This window comes from Dermacentor andersoni, chromosome 8 (genome assembly GCF_023375885.2).
Source record: "Dermacentor andersoni chromosome 8, qqDerAnde1_hic_scaffold, whole genome shotgun sequence".
NCBI lineage: Eukaryota > Metazoa > Arthropoda > Arachnida > Ixodida > Ixodidae > Dermacentor > Dermacentor andersoni.
In genome coordinates this window covers 147374429-147395848 of record NC_092821.1, presented here as the reverse complement: position 1 = coordinate 147395848, position 21420 = coordinate 147374429, and the positions used below count along the sequence as shown (strand labels likewise).

The following is a 21420-nucleotide window of genomic DNA, read 5'->3' as shown; positions in this document are numbered from 1 at the left end:
GTAAATTTTCTATTTCCTCACACTACCTGTCTGCTGTCCACGATTGCACGTCAGTTCCGTTGGGAACCAATTCAGTAACACCGATCGGCCGTCGGTTACCTGCCCTACACATTACATTGCTGGTCCAAAGTTCATTTTTAATGCAACAGCATTCTTTAGGAACTTTACCCACTTAGCGGTAAGTCTGTAGGTATGTATGTATGACAGCACATAACCTTTTTCCTGCCAACTTGGGTCAGTGTGCAGTCTATGGTCAAATGGGTAGAGCATTTGGTTGCTGCGCTGTCCCTGGGAACTGGGTTCAAAACTAACTAATATAAGGTATATAAAGTATAACGTCTACGTGTTATATAACATAACACGTAAACCGAATGTCCGCAGTGTTTTTGTTTTACTTTGCACCACAGCAAGAGAGATGTACAGTCGAACCCACTTATAACTATACCGGCTTCAACAATATATCGGTTATAACAATGAAAAGCTCCTGCACCCTAAACTTTTGTAAGTTTTCTATGGGGAAATAACCTGCTTACTTCAATGTCCTCATGACGCATTATCATTTATAACAATGAAGTATGGCTGCTGGGCGTCCATACCTAAAGGTAATGGAATGCGAAATCCTTGAAAAGAAAAAAAGAAAAGTTAAATGCAAGCCGGTGCATGATCGCCTGGCACCCCAACTGTTACCCCGTGCTTACCAGCCTCGCGCGCATTTCTTCTGTAGCCCTTCCACCCCTCCGAACACGAATAGACTGCGCCCATAGCACTTAAAGCCCCTTAAACTTCGTAAAGTACTGCCACGCTTTGAAGAATGCCGCCTCCTCCTCGCGCGCCCTGCCCGAGGCCGACGCCGCGTCGCTATTGGCCTAATTGCATCACGTGGGCCCTCGCGCCGTGCATCAGCGCCATTTTTGCTCGAGAAGAGTCTACGGAGTGGCGAGGAACGCATGTTGGCACCGTTGCTAAGCGTCACGGCGTCACGGTCGAGGAGGGAGCGTGAAAGAGAGGAGAAACTAGGAGTGAAGGCGGAGGAGGAGAGTGTCACTACTTTACGAAGTTTAAGGGGCTTTAATAGCACTGTGCTGCACCACCCTGCGAAACGCAAATAGACCGCGCCAAACACGCTGACAATGCTGCCGGCGGTGCTCTCTCAGCCCTCACAGTTGGTTCTTTATTCTTTGGCTCTCATTCTGAGCGATTCTGCTAAAGGATTAAGTCGCTCGTGCTTGTCTTTGTTCGTTGCATTGAAGTCATTCCTGACCACATTGTTTCTCGGCCTCGATTTGACTGAAATGGGAGATGGCTTATCCACCCGCTGATCATCAGCAATGCACGACATTGTTGGTGAAAAGAAAGCATACTGCTATAGATTTGGAAACGAAGTGTTTCTAACCAATGAGGTGATCATCGCGAACGTGCTTGCACGAATAGCAACAGTGATGGCCACTACGGCAGCGCTGACACGGTAGAGCAGGCTGCCTCAGCATTGTTCCCGCAGGAGGTCCCGTATATGATTCCGTCCCTCACGAGCTTGTTCTCACGAGGGACCTTCCGCTTCACTATGTGGAGCACCTAAACGCCTTGGAGAAGGATGTCGGCAAGCTTCGCATAAAGCAAGCAAGGCTGACGAACATGCGGTTTTTTTCGAGCAAGCCAATGGGAAGTATGTGGCGAGATGCTTGTGGCGATCTTGCTCCAGCGTTTCTTCAGGATTTCTCAAACTGAGATGCTGCCACAGCAACCTTCCCGCATGTTTAAAAGGCACGTTTTGGGGCCACCAAAGCGATGCCTCGGAGGAGCACGTACGTCATTTGCCGCCCGTGACCATTCTCTGCAGTTGTTACAGCAGTGCTGTTCTTGAATGCCGACAGCCGCGCTGGTTAACAGCAACATTCGATCGGAGCGTACAGGAAAGAGAGTTAAACAGTTAAACAAGTCAACACAATCAGAAGCCGGATGGAGGAATGTGGTGGGGAGGAGAACTGACCACTCCCCCATTATAATTTTCTTGGAACAGCTATGCCATCCCCCATTCTGATTTTTTTTTCATGCAACCCAGTTATAATAATGGAATTTTGTGGCCCCGCTGGCGATGTCAGGGGTGGAGAGAAACGGTCTCGCTGAAAGGTAGTGTTTTATAACCCCTGCGCTGCCATGTTCAGGACCTCATCAAAGGTGCTTGTTGCCACATGCATCCTGTTGAATAATAAGAAGATGCTGTGATGAGAACGTGGTCAAGCTCTTAGCATTGCTTTCACTTGAAGCTGCCACAATTCCTGTCTTCGGCATTTTTTCCAGGACACATGCTGCACTCTTTACATCCAGCATGTCATTGTACCTGGCAATGCGGCGCAGAAAGCCGAACATTGCCTCCGTCGGCTCGCTGGACATTTTCCGAGTCAGGATGAACAAGAAACATTTTTCACTGTGAGTAGATGACGGATGCAGGCATTTGATTTTGTTGTAACAATCAGTGCGTGATAAATTTCCTTGCGTGAGAAATTTTAAGATTTGCTGGCGTTCTTCAAGTTCTCGATGCAAGAGATGAAAACATCTTCAAACCAATGAAGCCTAGAATTAACAATGTAGGTGAAATAACAGGCATCTTCGAGGTTGCAGTGAATATGCTGCTGACAATTGCTCACATCTAACAGCATGAACCATCTCCGCATAGCCTCCATGAACTTTATCATAGGCCCTGCTGATGCAAATCCCAAGTCAGAAGTGTGGCCTGCTTGGTCCTTGAGGTACTCGAGCGCTGCAGTTGCTGCAATGCCGAACAGCTGAACTGCCGATTGTACATTCATTTTCTCAATGCTTGAGAGGTAAAGGTGCTTGCTTGTCAAGAACCTAATTGGCTTTACTGTCGAGCTTCGTTGCACCTTGCGCAACCTGTTGACATACTTAGACGAGATTTCTTTTGTTCTATTGATGTCTTCAGCCAAAAACTGGCACCACATATTCTTATGCAACTCTGGTCAAAAGAAAGGAAGATGCCGTTTGATGAGTTTGCCTGGTGCAGAGCGAATACATTTGTGTCGCCTTGGCACAAGATCTGCATGACCATAACATTGATTCAGTGGTTGTCGGTTACAGTGCAGACAATGTCAAATCTGATATCAGTTGTCCTCTGTACGACGCGATTGATCACCTTTTTAAGCTGTTGTCCAGTGCACCCCTTTGTGAAGAAGTATCCAACAGAAATTTTGTGTTTACCACGGAGGCCACAGAGCAGGAAGCACAAAACAGAATTTGCCAAGGTTTCTGTCTCCAAATTTGGAGTAAGATGTTCAAGCCCTGATCCTATGTCAATGTCATCGATGAAAGCATCCCTCTGTTTATGGTACCCTAGCTTTTGCAGAATTCTCATTTCGTCTACTATCAGCAAGCATACCTTGGATTGTAGCATCCAAAGTGCTTGGATTTCAGTTTCAAGGCGGCAGTGAACCAGTTGAGTAAAATCAATTTCATAAACTCCACCTATCTATTTCTGCCTTGTCTTCCTGCAAGGCAGCCTGAGCAATTCCTGAGATCGCAAATACTTGTACGCTTTCACAGAGAGGTTCCAAACAACAATGATGTGCCTAATCGTTGCCTCTAATCACTGTGGCTTCTTTCTGCTGTAGTTCTTCACTTGGTCAAGAAGTATCTATATTTCATTCTCTGCGTCTGAGGCTACTTCATGAAATGTCCTCACATGGCATTCTTCTTTCAGTCACGAAATGACCTCACACGGCATTCTTCTTTCAGTTTATCCAGGTCTTGTTTGTCTAGGGTCTAGCGCAGTCACAGTCATTCTTTGCTTTCAGTGACCATTCTCTTTACTGCCACCGTTTACGTTGAATAAGAAAGTTCATGAACAAGGATTCGCGGTTGTCTGACTTTGCTCTACATCACCACGCTCTACCTGCTTGTAGGGCTAAAACGTGGCATGTTACCCTTTATCAACGCCTCCTTACACATCCTGCAAACTCTAAACTCACCGACATCTTCCTCGCCTAGAAAACACAGCGTCAACGCATCCATGGCCTAGCGTCAGTGCTCCTCGGAACAAATGGCCTCAATTGCAGATAGGTCTTTATCAAACCACAACCTATCGCACACCAATCAGTTACACCCAAAGCTGCAGTAGAGGAAATCCCGTTTAAACTGCGCCTTGGCACCAGCAAAGTCGTTGCCACCATATCGACTTTCTTGGCCTCTGGCCAAAAGAATAGTGCATGATCTCACAATCAATCTTCGAAGCACTTTAATGGTTTGAACAAACTTGAAACCACCTAGCCGCGACAACCAGCTGCGCGGCCTCCACTACGTCAGCTGGCAGTGAATAAGGCCATATGATGCAAGCAACTTAAACTTAGGCTTAACCAGTGGCATTTTGTCAGTACCCTGCGGTGAAAGTTGCTGTTTGGTGCATAATCGACCAATATCTTAGTAGCTGCCATACAGCATATTTAAAGCCGTGCAATAGCCTTGCCAACAAAAACAAGGGATAGGAGACAAATTGAATGGTGTAAAAATTATTCCCACCCACCATGTATGCGACATTGATGGCAGTATGTTGGAAATATCGAACAAGACACTACACAGTGTTCAAAACTTTGCTTGCCATTTTACATTTGTCATACAAGAGAGGAGCTCGGGGACTTGCTTCACGGCAGCGCGATCGCTCGCTCACTGCAACCTGAAAAGCCATGCTGTTCTGTTGCCTAAGCAATCCATGCATGGTAGGGTGGAGGGCATTCATAACAGACAACAATCCAAGGATGAAGGAGTGGTACAAACCAGGCTTAATTGACAGTTTGCAAAAATGCTGTTGTGCATGCACGAACACGGCTGTCATGAGCACCCTCTATATGGTTAGATACGAGAAGCAGATGAAACCACAACGCAGCCCTAGCACGCCTTCAGACACGGTTTTGTGGTGGTTTTGATGGCACTATTTTTGTGAATACGCCAGCTAGATGTGTTGCACATGGGTGCACAAATTGCTTCACTGGCTAATGGAGCAGAAGTTTGTTTCGGTTTGCAGCCAAGAAGAGCTACCCGGCGAGGAAAGCAGCATGGATAAGTGACGACTGGAGGTGCCATCACAGTACACACCTTGCGCTTATACCTTGCTCCTCGCACAGTCGGTTCACGTGGCACTACTTGCAGCTACTGAATTGTCATATGCCAGCATCACGAGGTTATTTCGGCTTGCAAGCTTCGACACGCCCTTAGACGCAGCCACGTTTTGCCGGAAATGTGGAAAGCTCAAGGTGGACAAAGACGGACAGAGCTTGCGAAAGAGCAGTGGTGTCATTCACTTGTCACAGACATGCAATTATAATAAGTTTTATAAAGTGATGTCGAAAGGGTACTTCCTATGACAATTGATGCACAGCAGTACACCACTGAAGTGATCAAAACACACCATCCGAAGGCAGTTGGGTTTCGCAGACGGCCAGTGTGCAGCAACTGCTGTGCGAGGCAGTTTGCCTGCGTTTGCTCTTTTCTGCTGACGGTGTGCAGACATCCAAATGTATTTTCATTTAGCCTCTTAATATTCATGCATGTGCTAAAGAGTTCACAAAAAACTGTATTCAATTGCTTGCAGAGGCTTCTTCGTAACCGGCCACACCCACGGTCAGAGAGCAAGGCCTACCATCTTCATTGGTGGCAGTTTGTGTATGCAGTCGAGAGAGCAGTACGTCATTTGAGACTTTCTTGCATTTATCGCACGCTAAAAAGGACAATCTTAATACGATAAACAGCTCTGTGAAATTTTCCATTGTTGGAGATGGACCTACAGAACAATTCTTCCATGCTGGATTAGATCTCCTCGGCCTTTACCAAGTCATCCACTATGAACAAATGGGTAGCCGTTGCAACTGATTACGCCGCCTGCTACAGGTGGCACCACTCACATGGGCTCTCCTGATCAGTTGGGCCACTGACGTTGCACTTTCTCTTGCGTGACATTATCTTGCTTCATGGCTCCCCGTGGCAGCGTTTTACTGATAGTGGTCTTAAATTTTTGTCGAACGTTATCATTGACATTGTGCATTCAAAAAATTAAATTATGGCGTTTTACGTGCCAAAACCATTTTCTGATTATGAGGCATGCCGTAGTGGAGGACTCCAGAAATTTCGACCACCTGGGGTTCTTTCAACATGCACCTAAATCTAAGCACACGGGTGTTTTCGCATTGCGCCTCCATCAGAACGCGGCCGCCGTGGCCGGGATTCGATCCTGCGACCTTGTGCTCAGCAGCCCAACACCATAGCCACTGAGCAACCACGGTGGGTGACATTGTGCATTCCTGCTCCTCACAACACAAGGTGACCACCTTACGCCATCTTCAAACCAGTAGACTCACGGAGCGATCGAACTGTACACTCACAGATATGCTGTCCATGTATGTTTTGAAGGACTGCTATGTTTGGGACGTTGCCCTTCCTTACATTACATTTACCTACAATTCTTCTCGGCATGATGCCGCCAGAATTTATTTATGTACGGTCGCAAACCGACCTTGCCCCTTGATACTGCACTTCTTTCTGCAACATCCTCGACAGGCGAGTATGCGCAATGCCATCACCCCGGCCAACCATGCTTGCCAACTTGCCCATGCTCGACTGACGGCGTCGCAAACCACTCAGCAGCATCTGTACAATGCCTGCCAAAGATGATGCACAGTTTTTGCTTGATGGGCATTTGTTCCTGTGGTCACCTTCTTGTCATGCTGGACTTTCAGAGAAGCGCTTTTCCTGATACACAAGCACCGGCAAAATGCTCCACCAGGTGATGCCAGTGATCTACGAAATTGCTCTCGTCAGCTCAACTTCACCCTCTGCTAGGACATCCAGTAATGTTGTGCGTGTCAGTAGGCTCAAGGCCTACTACAGTGCTTACAAGCCCGGACTTTAGTTGCACCGGGTTGGCACTTTTACCAACTAGGGTAGTGCTATGGACCAGTAGTTACGATGCAGAAGAGACCAGGGGTGTGAAGACGATGTTTAGAGGCTAGCTCAGGCTGTTGCCTTTTAGTGAAGTGCAGCGTATTCATCTTTTAAATATACTTGCATATAGCTTCTCATCTGCACCGTCCCATGTAACAATAGCGTTGAATGCGAACTCATACTTCTTCGAGTCTTCCAAAATTTGCAGCTTCGTCTCAAGCAACACATTGTTGTGCTTTGTCAGCACTATCATTTACAAACTCGGCAGTCTGCTCCTTTGGGCTTGCTTCTGCGGCGAATTTTCCACATTCTTTCCGCACTCACAGAGAGAGAGAAAGAGAAATTGTAGAATGGGGGGTGCCACGGCACTGCTTCACCTTTCACTTTTGGCCCTTTTTTCTTTCTTTCTCTCTCTCTCTCCGGATCCGTATGAAGTGCCACTGTGAGTGACGCAGATGCAATGCAGCTGGCGCCTCTTGCTCCAAGCTGCGATGCTCTCTGTGGCTTTGCGAGATGCACTGCGTGGGAATGGTGGCCGATTCCAACTCTCATAGGCAACATTTCCACCCTGTCTTAACACTGTTTGTTTAAAGGGAACTTAGCAATGAAAATGTCAAGCACAGTCTGAAAACACCTTCCAGAAGACATCACTTTGATGTTTGTGTCTAACATGCTGTTATAACATGTTGTTATATATGGATCCTTAAAGCTAAGCTTTCTTTGCACATTCATTCAAATTTTTTACTGCTCCTACTGCCTTGCAAGCCACTTCGGGCGGTGGATGAAAGTGTGCATGTACATGGCAGGAGCGAGGTAGGGAGGAAAGGTGATGCAAGAGGCTCGTTTCAACCTTTCCGTTGTGTCACATGTGCACAACACCTTCTGGAGTTCCTTGGTCATCATCAGATTAGTCTCTTGACAGATGTAATCATTCGTGAGCCCTCAAAAAGCATTGCAGAAACAATAGGGCTTTTTACTCTTCTATTAATGCACTAGTCCTGAGAGGAGATAGATAGAATGCAGAGGACGGGAAGAACCTACGCAGTTGCAAAACGAATGAATAACAGCCTTGCCGAGTCTTCACTCAGTTTCCATACGGAGTGGGGGCAAGAAGGTGGGTGAGAGTAAAGCTGATGTAAGATGACAAAAAAACCCGACAGCAATTGCTAGTAAACTAAAGGTACAATACATTAAATTTCTGCTGTTTCTGAAACATAAACATCACGCATATTTGCCAAGTGGATAACTGGCACAAGGTGCGCACATGCCAAGCTTCATTAGATCACCGTAGGGTCTAGGCTGCACAATAGAAGCAGCAGCATGTGAAATCAACACTTCTGTGCTATCAGCAGCAGCTTTGCGACTATGGTATTGCTCAAGGTCGCAGGCTCAATCCCGGCTGCGGCAGCCGCATTTCGACCACAATTAAATGCAAACACGCTTCTGCATTTAGATATAAGTGCACGTTAAAGAGACCCTGAAACAATTTTAACCATTTTGTAGAAATGTACCGAGTTGCTAGAGCTGGCCCTTTTGATAATTCAGTGACAGAAAGCGTTTATTATAAGGTTGTAAATATGTGCTATCGCGCTCAGTATAATCTACAACATGCAACGCTTTGCCATGTCCTTTCGTGTTGTGGCTCATTCTGAGCGCGATATTACATCACTACCCATTGCAGCATGTCACACCTCTGAGTTTTCAGCCTCCTCTCACCAAGTGATATGAGGTGACCACATGATGCCAGTAGGGTGAACTATACGATTGGCTGCCCAGGGCGCATTATCGATAATTTTTCCAACTTTATGGTGAACAAATGTTGTTTCTCATAGCTAAAATGTAAGTTAATTTGTATTTACAAAAAAATGAAAGTACCTTAAGGAGAATGCACCCGGACAATTTATCACTACCCTCAAGCACTTCCGGCATACAATAAGTGTTGTCTGCTTGTGTTACAAAATGCTCCATTGTGACGCGAGCTGAACGTAGCGATTGGCAACATGTCAAGCTGCGACATCATGTCCCTCGGCAAGGCAAACACGTGAACAAAGTGGCTGCAGCGCTGGTTGTCGGTGTCCAAGTGGCACCAGCATCTGCGTGTTTGCGGCCGTCACGTCACGCTGAAGGATTACCATACACCACAACAGTGTCTCGCATGTCTGCTATTCGGATAAAGCAAAGCACAAGCGGACTGGGCCTGGGCATATTACGGGATGAGTGGAGACGCAAATGTGAACGGCCTGCATGGTGCAGCCCCTTGGTGGCAGAGCGCTCAACCACACAACTAATAGTCAGTAACTAAGTGCATTGTATTTTCCTGCCAGTGTAAATTTTTAGTAGGAACATGTTTTTCTAAATGTTTAAAAGTTTGTAGGCTTGGCTACAGCAATATTAGCTCTTTCTTTGGCTGCTTAAGCTCTGCAGCACCAGGTGCGTGGGCCATGTAGACCGATCAGGCTGCTCACATACGTCTACGCTAAAACTCCTTCATCGCAGCAATAGTAATATGGGGAGGGGCTTTAGTTTATGCCTCCACTCACCCGTCAAAGCATCCAGCTCGCCTGTGGTTACTGGAATACCGGACACACTTCGCGCTGCTAAAGAATGCTTGCAACGCACACTGCTTTGATAGCTCATGCTTGGGATCGACTGTCAGGTGGCTAGTAGTGAGGTTGCAGACATTTCGCACAGTGGCTCCAAGACAGCCGGAAATAGACACCATGACATCCCATCATGACGCAGAGCCAGTGAAGGTGGAGCTTAAGCCCAGTCACTCGGTGAATTAGTTTAGGAGAAAATGTATGGCTGTGGAGGAGGGTAACTTGTAATTGCCTTTAGCTCTCTTAATATGATATGTTTCATGCAAATTGTGGTGCGAATGTTGTACCCTATGCGTCTACAAACCATAGCCACTAAGCAACCACAGCAGGTCCTGAACCATACCAGGGACCCTTTAAAGAACACGATGGCGTCAAAATCCGTAGTCTGCCACTACGGCGTGCTTCCTAATCTGATTGTAGCTTTGACACACACAACCCTATAATTATATTTATCTTTAACACATCTACCACGATGCGATGTTCCATGCGAGGCAGTGACAATGTTCGACCCTCTTGTAGGTCATGAACAATGACATACAACTTTCCAAGAAATGGGTTTCTGTAGTAATAGAGGTTTGACAAAACTTTATCAAAGATGTGCAATGTTAGCAAGCAAGAGTGGAAGTCCTAGGCTATTGTTGGTAAGATTGCTGGTACGTTAGAATGTGAACTTGAGTGAAGAAAATGTGCAGGGAACATAGATGATGACTGTCAATGTAAGGAAATAGCCTAAAGAAATAAAAGGGTGAACAAACAAAAGAACAAGCAAATGAAAGAACAAGAATGAGTGAAAATGTTTTCCTTGCAGAGTCCGACCACCAATGAACAACGAAAATGGTCGAAAGAGCCAAAGAAATTCACTCCAAAAGATTTCATTGCAGCCACACAACCATGTCAGAATGAAATGCAGAGTACACCGCACTGCTACACATGAAGCCCTGAGAAAGTGGCAAAGCTTAAATAACATACCACCATAAGAATAATACACCAACAGTTGCCAATCACAACTCAGACAAACACCAAGACATCTAAGCATACCTGCAGGCTAGCAGAGCTATTTCTGATGCTGAAACAATTTAAGCAATTGTTTCGGCCAACTGGCATTTTTTATGTACAAGACCTAATCTATAACAACACTTTCGCCACCACTCACAGGCATCGCTTGTGGCGCAGAAACTGCATTGTGCAGATAGACAGTCTAATGACAATGAGTCAGACAGTGAGGATGCAACTGGCAAGTGATAGTGCACCTGATACAAAAGACGTTGGAAAGCGACAGTATTCCTACAGTGAAATTACTCACAGCAGCAGAAGTTCAGTCGTAGTTTGCAACACAATTATTTCAGTATGATTTATTGTCTTGAGACAGCTGGACACAAATTTTCTGGAATCTTCTAGTTTCTCTTGTGATGGCATCAGGCACCAAGGGCACCACAGTAATATAAGAGTTCTGGCCTAGACAATCTTATATGCACATTTAATGCATTGTGGGAACTTCCAACACATAACTGGCCAGCCTTACTGGCCTAAATCTGAAGATGCCTTGCCACCTGTAAAGCACAACAGTGATAGGGTGTCACGCATCGCTCAAACGACATTTAATTCAATCTTCCTTTACTGGAGCAGCTCAAGTATTAGAAGCATCAGCATGCTTTAAGCAAATGGATATACATACCAGATTCTGGACTGAGCCACCCAGCAGCAATCAGCACTTGCAGCTAATTGTTGTCAACGGTGCAAAGATCGGCTAGATCTTGACGGGCACAATTAACATCAGCAGAAGCTGTAACGACAGCAGTGGCAAAGTAAAACAAATTAGACAAATGACGGTACAAACATGCAGGGATATCTGCCTTGAGCACTTCACCGCGTGACTGCCACAAAGTGCAACATGTGCTCCTCGCGCAACCAGGAAAAATGTTCTATTAGCTGTAAACATCACGAGTGTAGAGTTCGTCCGCGTAGCTCGTAATAGATATTCTAAAAACAGCAGACAGACTACCTGTGTAATATACCGTATTAGTGTTATTACAACGTCGACCACAGATGCAAAGTTACGCGCATGACATACTGTTACAAGGCGGGAGGCATCAATCTAGAGGGCTCGGCACTAAAGCACTGGATGGAGCGAGGCCGGCAGAACAAAAACAAAGTCCTCCTGTTCCCACCGCACCTTTTCTCCTTCGTGTGTACAAACGTGCTGCTACAACATGCTACAACACCGAAACCCTTCACCGAGCCCTTCAATGAAAGCAACGGACGTAGGTATAATAAGCTAATTCGTGAGCTCATCCATATTTACCTTTGAAGGTGCTCGTAAGCGACAGCAGCAGGGAATTGAGTTTGTTTACCTGCTCGCTCACCACGTACTTAAGCACAGCATGACAGCTCACTCACAATATAAATGATAGTGTACTAAAGTAGCCTCGATGGGGAGGCGCATGCAATGCGCGCGCATATTTGCGGCCGCGAGACGGCGCCACAGAACCGTTATGGCCACGGCCAGTCTCGAGGAGAGCGCGCGCTTCTCTTCTAACGGGCTTCGCAATGAGGTCTGTTTCCGCCTCCCACCGCACCGCGGTGGGGTCGCCACTGCCCCACCTTCCGCCGCTGCGACCGCCGTTCACGCGGAAGGAGAACGCGCGCCCGCTCCAAGTCCGTCCCGCGTGAGTGGTAACCGCGGACGCGTCAGGTCCTGATATTTCACCCCTATGCATTATGCAAAGACCGCGCAATCAGCCTCTTCGATTTGACAGCTAAGAGTTTCCTGTCCAACATGCCACAGTCTGAAGGTATGCGTGTCACTGAAATGGCTGAGTGGATGTACAGGTAATCCTTAGGAGACGAACTTGCAAAAAGAAAAAGAAAGCCTCACATGTTTATTAGGTGTAGGTACGTTGTTGCCGAACATAGGAGTAATTTCTCAGATTGAATACAATAAAATTTGAATAGTGCCAGAAGTGAAACCAATATAGAATATGTTTAAAATAGTTTTAAGAAATGAACAGCTATTACCAAAATATGCATGAAACAATGTGCACGTCCTGGTGTTCATAACACTGGCAAATTCTTCTAGTTCCATCGCCACATTATGAAGTACTGTTTATTAAAAGCACAAATGGAGCAGAAGGAATGAATGAGGAAATCACTCGCATACAAAAGGCTCTTCAGAGAGCGCACACGGTCTCTGTATAGCCAGGAAAGCCTAGCTGCCTGAGAAGTGTATCCTGCCTCTACTACGCACGCTCTCATGTGTTATGCCTATACTATGCCTACGAGGGTGGCATTTATCATGCTTTTGCTTCCATTTGATGTTTATTTCTGCACTGGTAATGTTTTAAGTGTTTGAAGGCTATTAGGATATATTTGCAATTACAAAGTGTGTACTTTAAAGCATCAAATATCTGCACACCCTTAACAAAATAAGTCAATCCTTGTATTTGTTATCTTAAAAGCATGTCCTGTGCACAATTTTGTTGGTGAGGAAATTCCTGATGAGAGACTGGCGCAACTGAAGTTCAAAAAGAACCTTTTCAAATTTTGAAGAACAGGATTGGCCCAATTTTTTGCCTTCTGCGCACAAATGTATTATACAGTGCAGGTTCATAAGCCCAACTCAAAATGTCAAATTTATGCAAATATTTCTACAAATATATGTCATACTAGTGCTTAAGAAATGTTGGTACATTAGTTCCAATTAAATGTACGAATGAATTAGGCATAGTGGACTTGACATTCGACTGAAAACTTAAATTACTCATTTATGTTACCTATAACAGCTTCTTTCTATGCTAATAATGAACTTCCTACTGTTGTCACTCAACTTCTCTTGCAGCCCCAGATACAAGAAAATGCTAAGAACCCTATATTACAGGCTGTCATTCAAGTATAGAAATACCAACAACAGACAACGAATACTCACAAACACTGGCATTTATTTGATGCTCTGATGAAACAGACAGTCGAAAGCTAACTTGGTGAACAATCAATTCTTCCAAAAAAGTGCCCATTTGTAAAAAAAAAAAAATGTGAATAGAATAAGCTCCAAATATTCCAGGATGAACCACATAAACCAGAACCTAGAGCCAACAAATACATGAATTGGTCAAACAGAAAAAATTCATAGGTAACAATGAGAATACTGGGAAAAGAAAGCTTAAAAAGCAGATCATTCAGTCATCTGTTATGTAAAAATAATACAACATAGAATTACATACATAGTTTGCAGGGGCATGCAAACAGTAGTTTTTGAGATAGGAAAGAACATCGATTAGTTTTCAAATAATGAAAAGCCACAATAAGACAAAGTAAATTGCTGATTTTATCCACTTCATAATATCAAGATATAACTGTATTTTGAAATTTTTCTCAGCTATAAAAGCCTTTGTGTGGATCAGTTCTCATAACTCATTTTGCTCTGTAACATGTTGAGAAAAGATCTAGAGAAAACATCGCGACTCCAAAAAAGTGTTTCAGGCACCCTTTAAGAGGAAGCTTCAGCTCAGGGGCTCCCATCTAAATACATAGGAAAGAAGAAATCGTTTTTCTCGACAACTACTACACCAAACTTGATGAGGTTTGTCGCAGGTAAAAGAAATACAATCTGGTCACTGCTGACAGTGAATTTTTTATTTAGGCCATCAATTTCATAATAAACCTTGTTGAAAATCACAAATCTTCAGAAAATGAAACCATCAAGTTTACAACTCTAACTCAGCAATGAAAATTATATCAAAGTTCTGTAATATGCATCGAATAGGACATCTAAGCAGACAAAATTGATGTAATAAACAAGGCTTTCAAATATGCCACTAATAAGTGGCACCCTGTCAACATTTAACAGCCGAGCTCTGTCGAGTTAGGCTAGCATAGCAGGACTCTTTGAGGAACTATCAGACATTCTTTGGGATTTCCTCGGCCTTAGAGAGATTAGAAAAACTGGTGAGGCTTATACATTGATGAATAACGGCAATGTCCTCTGCTATAGAGGTCATCTGAGAAAAGAAGCAATACGAGGTGGGATTCCTAATCCATAAGGACATAGCAGGCAACATTGATGAATTCTACAGCATTAATGAGAGGGTACCAGTCATCATCATCGTCATCAGCCTATTTGTGTCCACTGCAGGACAAAGGCCTCTTCCTGCGATCTGTAATTACTCCTGTCCTGTGTCAAATGATTCCAACTAGCACCAGCAAATTTCCTAATTTGGTCGCACCACCTAGTCTTCTGCCATCCTCTACTGCGCTTTCCTTCTCTTGGTACCCATTCTGTCACCCTAATGGTCCAATGCTTATCTGATCTACGCATTATATGACCTGCCTAGTGCCATTTTTTTTCTCTCCATGTCTGTAAAAATATCGTCTATACCCATTTAATCTTTGATTCAAACCGCTCTGTCTCTGTCTTTTAAATGTTATGCCTAGCATTCTTCGTTCCATCGCTCTTTGTGCGGTCCTTAACTTGTTCTCAAGCTACTACTTTGTCAGTCTCCTAGTCTCTGCCCCATATGTTAGCACCGGTAAAATGCACTGATTGTATACTTTCCTTTTCAATGATAATGAGGGAGCAGCGGTCGCAATCAAACTTAACAAGAGTACAAGCCTATGCTCCAACATCCAGTCACGATAATATGGAAGTAGATCGGCTTTATTAAGATGTTGAATCAGCAATGAGAAAATTGCAAACTCAATAAACTGTAGTAATGGACAACTTCAATGCAAAAGTGGGGGAAAAAGCAGGCTGGTGAACAAGCAATTGGCAACAACGGTGTCGATTCCAGGAACGCTAGAGGAGAGATGCTTTTATAATTCGCAGAAAGGAATAAGCTTCTACTAATGAAAACATTTTTCAGGAAGCGAAGCAACAGATAGTGGACCTGGAAAAGCCCTAATGGTGAAACAAGAAATGAAATTGACTTCATACTCTCTGCTGACCCCAGCATAGTGCAGGATGTAGAAGTGATAGGTAGGGTAAAGTGGAGTGATCATAGGTTAGTGAGGGCTAGGATTCACCTCAGTTTGAAGGGAGAAAGAGCTAAATTGCTCAAGAAACTGATCGACCTAGAGGCAGTAAGGGTAAAAACAGACAAATTCAGGCTGGTACTTGCAAACAAATATGCCACCTTAGAACAGAGAGATGATGATGACATAGAGCTAATGAATGAAACCGTAACTAGGTTGACTGCATATGCAGCAATTAAAGTGGGAGGCAAGGCACCAAGGTAACTCGTAGGCAAGCTCTCTTCTGTAACAAAAGACCTAATAAAGAAATGACAAAAAATGAAAGTGCCCAACTCAAGAGAAAGGATAGAATTCGCGGAACTGTCAAAACTGATCAACAAGGCAAAAGTAAGAGATATTCGAAACTATAATGTGAGAAAGACAGAAGAAGCCGTAAAATATGGACGCAGCCTGAAATCGGTGAGAATGGAACTTGGCATAGGACAAACCAAGATGTATGCACTGAAAGATAAGCAGGGTAATATCACCAGCAATCTCGAAGATATAGTAAAAGCAGCGGAAGTATTCTATACTGACCTGTACAGTACCCAGAGGAGTCAGGATGCCTCAATTAGAAACAGTAATGAACAGGATACAGGAACTCCTCCTATAACTAGCGATGAAGTCAGAAGGGCCTTACAAGTCATGAAACAAGGATGAACGGTAAGAGAAGACAGAGTAACAGTCCATTTAATGAAAGATGGAGGAGACATAATGCTTGGAAAACTGGCGGTTCTTTATACAAAGCGTCTATCGACTGCAAGGGTCCCAGAAAACTGGAAGAATGCAAACATTATACTAATCTATAGAAAGGGAGACATTAAAGAATTGAAAAATTATAGGCCCATTAGCTTACACCCAGTATTATACAAAATATTCACCAAAATAATCTCCAGTAGAATAAGGGCAACACTGGACTTTAGTCAACCAATGGAACAGGCAGGTTTCAGGAAGGGATATTCTATACAATGGATCACATCTGTCATGACTTTCATAGGTTACGAAAAGGCATTTGATTCAGGAGAGATACGAGCAGACAGAGGCATTACATAATCAAGGAGTACAGGAGGCATGTGTGAATATCTCTGGAAAATATCTACAAAGATTCCACAGCTGCCTTGATTCTTTACAAGAAAAGTAGAAAGAAACCTATTAAGAAAGGGGTCAGAGAGGGGAAACAATCTCTCCACTGCATGCTTGGATGAAGCATTCAAGCTTCATCCAACTGGAAAGGCATAAACTGGGAAGGCTTAGGATTAAGGATCGACAGCGAATACCTTGGCAACCTTCGGTTTGCCGATGACATTGTTCTATTCAGCAAGATAGCAGACGATTTACAAAAAATTATTGAGGACCTTGACAGAGAGAATGTAAAAGTGGGGTTGAAGATAAATAAGCAGAAGACAAAGATAATGATGAATAGATTGGCAAGAGAACAAGTGTTCAGGATCGCAAGTCAGCCTCTAGAGTCCGTGAAGGAGTACGTTTACCTAGGTGAACTAATCACAAGGAAACCTGACCATAAGAAGGAAATTCATAGAATAATAAAAATGGGTTGGATTGCATATGGAAAGCATTGTCAGCTCCTGACTGGAAGCTTACCATTATCATTGAAAAGGAAGGTGCACAATCGATGCATTTTACTGGTGCTGACATATGGGGCAGAGACTTACAGATTGAAAAAGAAGCTTGAGAATAAGTTGAGGACCGCGCAAAGAGCGATGGAACAAAGAATGCATTAAGAGACAGAAATGAAAGAAAGAAATGAATTAAGAGACAGAAAGAGAGCAGTTTGAATCAGAGAGCAAATGGGGATAGTTGATATTCTAATTCACATTAAGAGAAAAAAATGGAGCCAGGCAGGTTATGCAATGTGTTAGATAACCGTTGGACCATTAGGGTAACAGAATGGGTACCAAGAGAAGGGAAACGCAGTCAAATACGGCAGAAGACTAGGTGGAGCGATGAAATTAGGAAATTCGCAGGTGCTAGTTGGAATCAGTTGGCGCAGGACAGGGGTAATTGCCGGTCACAGGGAGAGGCCTTCAACCTGCAGTAGATGTAATATAGGCTGATGATGATGACATTTACAAAGTCCCCGTAAACAATGTAACAAGTTCGCGAAAGATATAAATTGATCCAACAAATTTGTACGCTTTGGATGATTATCATATACAGCTTACAGAACTATGATACCTATTCCAGGTGCAGAGCTACAAATTTATAAACATTGTGCTTCAATGTTTTTTTCAAGCTGAACAATCTTTGTAAATTCTTGTTATAACATTCAGGCCTTCAACCAAAAATCTGCTTCCGGCAGTCGCCAGAATTCAGTCTTATGTCTCAGATGTAAGAAATTTCCTTATGATTGGCCCACTGGTTATCTAAGAAAAGCATTACTGTGTTTTACATGAGTATATATAGGGAGCATAGGAGTGGGGCCCGAGCGAAAGCTTCCGCTTAGGAGCATGTGGAGACACTTGTGCTACCTGATGCTGTTGAACACTACGTAACATGCTGCACGTATGTAGATTTTTAATTGAGACTCTAGTTCAAAGAGATTGTTGACCTACCCTACAGTATCATGGTGCTGTGCTCTTTTAAGTCTGTTCAAGTGATGAGGACCTGGAGCAGATGGTGAAACTATATGGCCAGTCACCTGTATGAATGCAGTGGTGTGTCTTCAGGGCATTCTGTAACGAGAATCTCTGAAAGCAGAGTGGGCACTGAAATGGCTTCCTGCCTCATGTGTCTCCGGAGGTTGGACTTAAATGAGAACCTCCGAGAGCATGAAGGGCACTGATATGGCTTCTCGCCTGTGTGGGTGCGCATATGGATTTTGATGTAACACTTGCGTGAGAAGCACTGAGAGCATGAAGGGCACTTATATGGCTTCTCGCCTGTGTGGGTGCGCAGGTGGGCTTCCAGGTGGTGCTTTACCGAGAAGCTCTGAGAGCATGAAGGGCACTGATACGGCTTCTCACCTGTGTGGGTGCACATATGGACTTTCATGTACCACTTGCGTGAGAAGCTCTGAGAGCATGCAGGGCACTGATATGGCTTCTCACCTGTGTGGGTGTACAGGTGAGCTTCCAGGTGGACCTTGAGTGAGAAGCTCTCGGAGCATGAAGGGCACTTAAATGGCTTGTCGCCTGTGTGGATGCGCTGGTGGTCATTGAGGTAGCTCTTTCGTGAGAAGCTCCGAGAGCATGAAGGACACTGATATGGCTTCTCAGCTGTGTGGCTGTGCATGTGAGCAATTAAGCGGCTTTTGTGAAAAAAGCCCCGAGAGCATGAAGTGCACTGATATGGCTTCTCTCCGGTGTGGGTGATTGCATGGGCATTCAGGCTATGCTTGCGTGAGAAGCTCCGAGAACATGAAGGGCAGTGATGTGGCTTCTTGCCTGGGTGGCTGCGCAGGTGAAATTTTAACCTGTATTTGTCCGAGTACCTCCGAGGGCATGAAGGGCACTCAAATGGCTTCTTGGCAGTATGGACGCTGGCATGTGCTTCCAGAAGAAATAGTTCATCAGCCTCATAGTCACACAGGTGACATCGGTGGAGGCATCCTCGCCTTGAGTTGTCACGTTTGGCAGTGGATGGAGAAATACAGGGCCTTGACGCTGCACAAGTAAAACAAAATCAGTTACGAGTTATTATGAAATGCGAAAAAAGAACACAGATGCTAAATTTAATAACAAGCTGCCTTTTTTTATTGAGATCTTCATGGTGATGTTAGGTAGGATGAAACAAGGAACTACTAATGGCCCTCTTTAATTTACTCAATATTTCTGCATTTGAATGCTTTATGTCGCCGGTTGTGAAGTCCGCTTAGAAGAGTTTTTTTTTTTCCAGAAAGCTAAAAAATCACAAATGGGAGAATGTGGAGTGTGTAACTACTCTCTGGGATTCTTATCACTCTTAGAAAACGCTAAAAATGCTAGGACCAAGCTTGCTCTCTTATCCTCAATGAGCAATGTTCGTTTTTCTGCGAAACATAAGATAGGTTGCATATGCCCGTTGATAATTTGCTGAAGGATAAGCAAGTGAAGGGGAAATGCACTGTCAAACATGTGAACAGGTACATGACTTTTGCTACGCAGGTTGTGTGTGCCATTCCATTATCTTGTGGTAGCGATGCGATCACAAAGCGATGTGTGAATGTTTGACTTCGGGAGCATGAGCTCTCTCTTCAAGGGGTTGCTCCACTTCATCTCCCGGAGCACTGCAAGTCGTGCGGTTGACGCGCCGAATTTAAAAAAACTAGTTTCATTTTTAAACACGTAAGCCAATTGACAAGGGAAAATGCCGAAGCTCGCAATACAAAGATTAGGGACAAAGCATGTATCAGTGAACCATTTATCACTCTTCATGACAAGGAACTGCATTACCTATGTCAATTTTGATTATGCGTCAGTTTGTCATAGTCAAAGTAAGATTGTGGCAGTGCATCGTTCCATTTCTGTGAATAGAATGTAAAATAGAGCAAATGTCGATTTTCACTGGAGGCTTTGTAGTGCAAACTGCTACCCTGTTGACAGTCAACTTGAACACACTGTGATAGAATTCTTTTGTCAGCACCGTGCACAAGTTCTCCTGATGACAGCAGATTCAATTCATTGCAAAGGCACTTGAATTGCTGACTAGTGCCCCATTTCTCGGAGGAAAGAGGCTTCCCTTTTCACATCAGCAAAGGTGGATAGCACATTGTAACAAGACTGCTGAGGAAGAATAACTATCCTCTGGGACAAACTGGTGGTCCAAAAGAGAGAGAGGTCCCATCGGCCACTGCAGTCTGTAAACACGGCACAGAAAACCTGAAGCTGCTATCGATGGGAGAGGACCCAAACCAATGTATAGCCAGCGTTCATCTCAAGACTTGTACAGATCGCCTGAAGTGATTGCTTGCATGCACCTTGCCTTGCCAGCCCAGCTTAGTCATCACCAATGATGTGCTGGGGGATGTTGTGACCAAAACCTGTCCCAGGACAAGAATCCTTACATTTCCCGAGCAGTATTTGCCTCCCTCAATGAATGAGCATATTGACAAGACAAGGTATGTTTTATAGTTGACTGCATTAAATAATTTTGTTTGAGTTTTATTCACATCAAACCCAGAGGTCAACTTACATTCTGCATTGATCTATATTCATGTTCTTACACTCATACACTGATCTATACATAACTAAAAGACTCACTGGGTGTAAGGTTATCATAAAGCGATGTAAGGGCTACAACAACACCAGGTCAAGATGGCTCTGCATTAAGCTCTGCAATCTAAGGTGCTTCAATGTGCAGAGCCATCTTGACACCAGGTCAAGATGGCTCTGCATTAAGCTCTGCAATCTAAGGTGCTTCAATGTGCTCAGTAGAGCATTATTCTTGCATTTTGCCTCAATAAGTATACTGACAAGAATAAAAAACCTGCTAATTTGTCCTCAGCAGCATGTTACACACACTTGAGCAAGTCGTGCCAAGCTAGGCAGACTTGGCCATTTACCACACTCACACAAGCAAGCGAATGTAAGAGAAGTGCCGGTCACTGCTTACCTGAGGTGGAGCTTAACTGTTCCACTGCCTCCGTGGTCTGCACGCTCCTAGACTCGCTCCCTGGTTTCAACGAGCAGCCGACAGACTTGTCAGCCAGAGGCAAGCTGCACTGCATGCCAACATCGACCTGACCAACGACCTTTGAAGGGGTGTGGCATGCCATTTTGGCAGTGATGCTTTCAGCTAGGCTCATCTCATTTGTGAGGCCTGCAAAAAACAAGTGGGGCGATTGCAGTCCTGTTACAGCATCAAGAGCAAGAGGTAGATACAATAGAACAAATACAGGGGAACTTCACAATGCATAGCCAAGGAACACAAAATA

The 21420-nt window shown here is 44.4% G+C and overlaps 1 pseudogene; it reads right to left on the bottom strand.

Moving 5' to 3' along the window:
* The window catches only part of LOC126529405 (uncharacterized), a 37013-nt pseudogene that overhangs the window by 9581 nt on the left and 6012 nt on the right, over positions 1–21420 (bottom strand).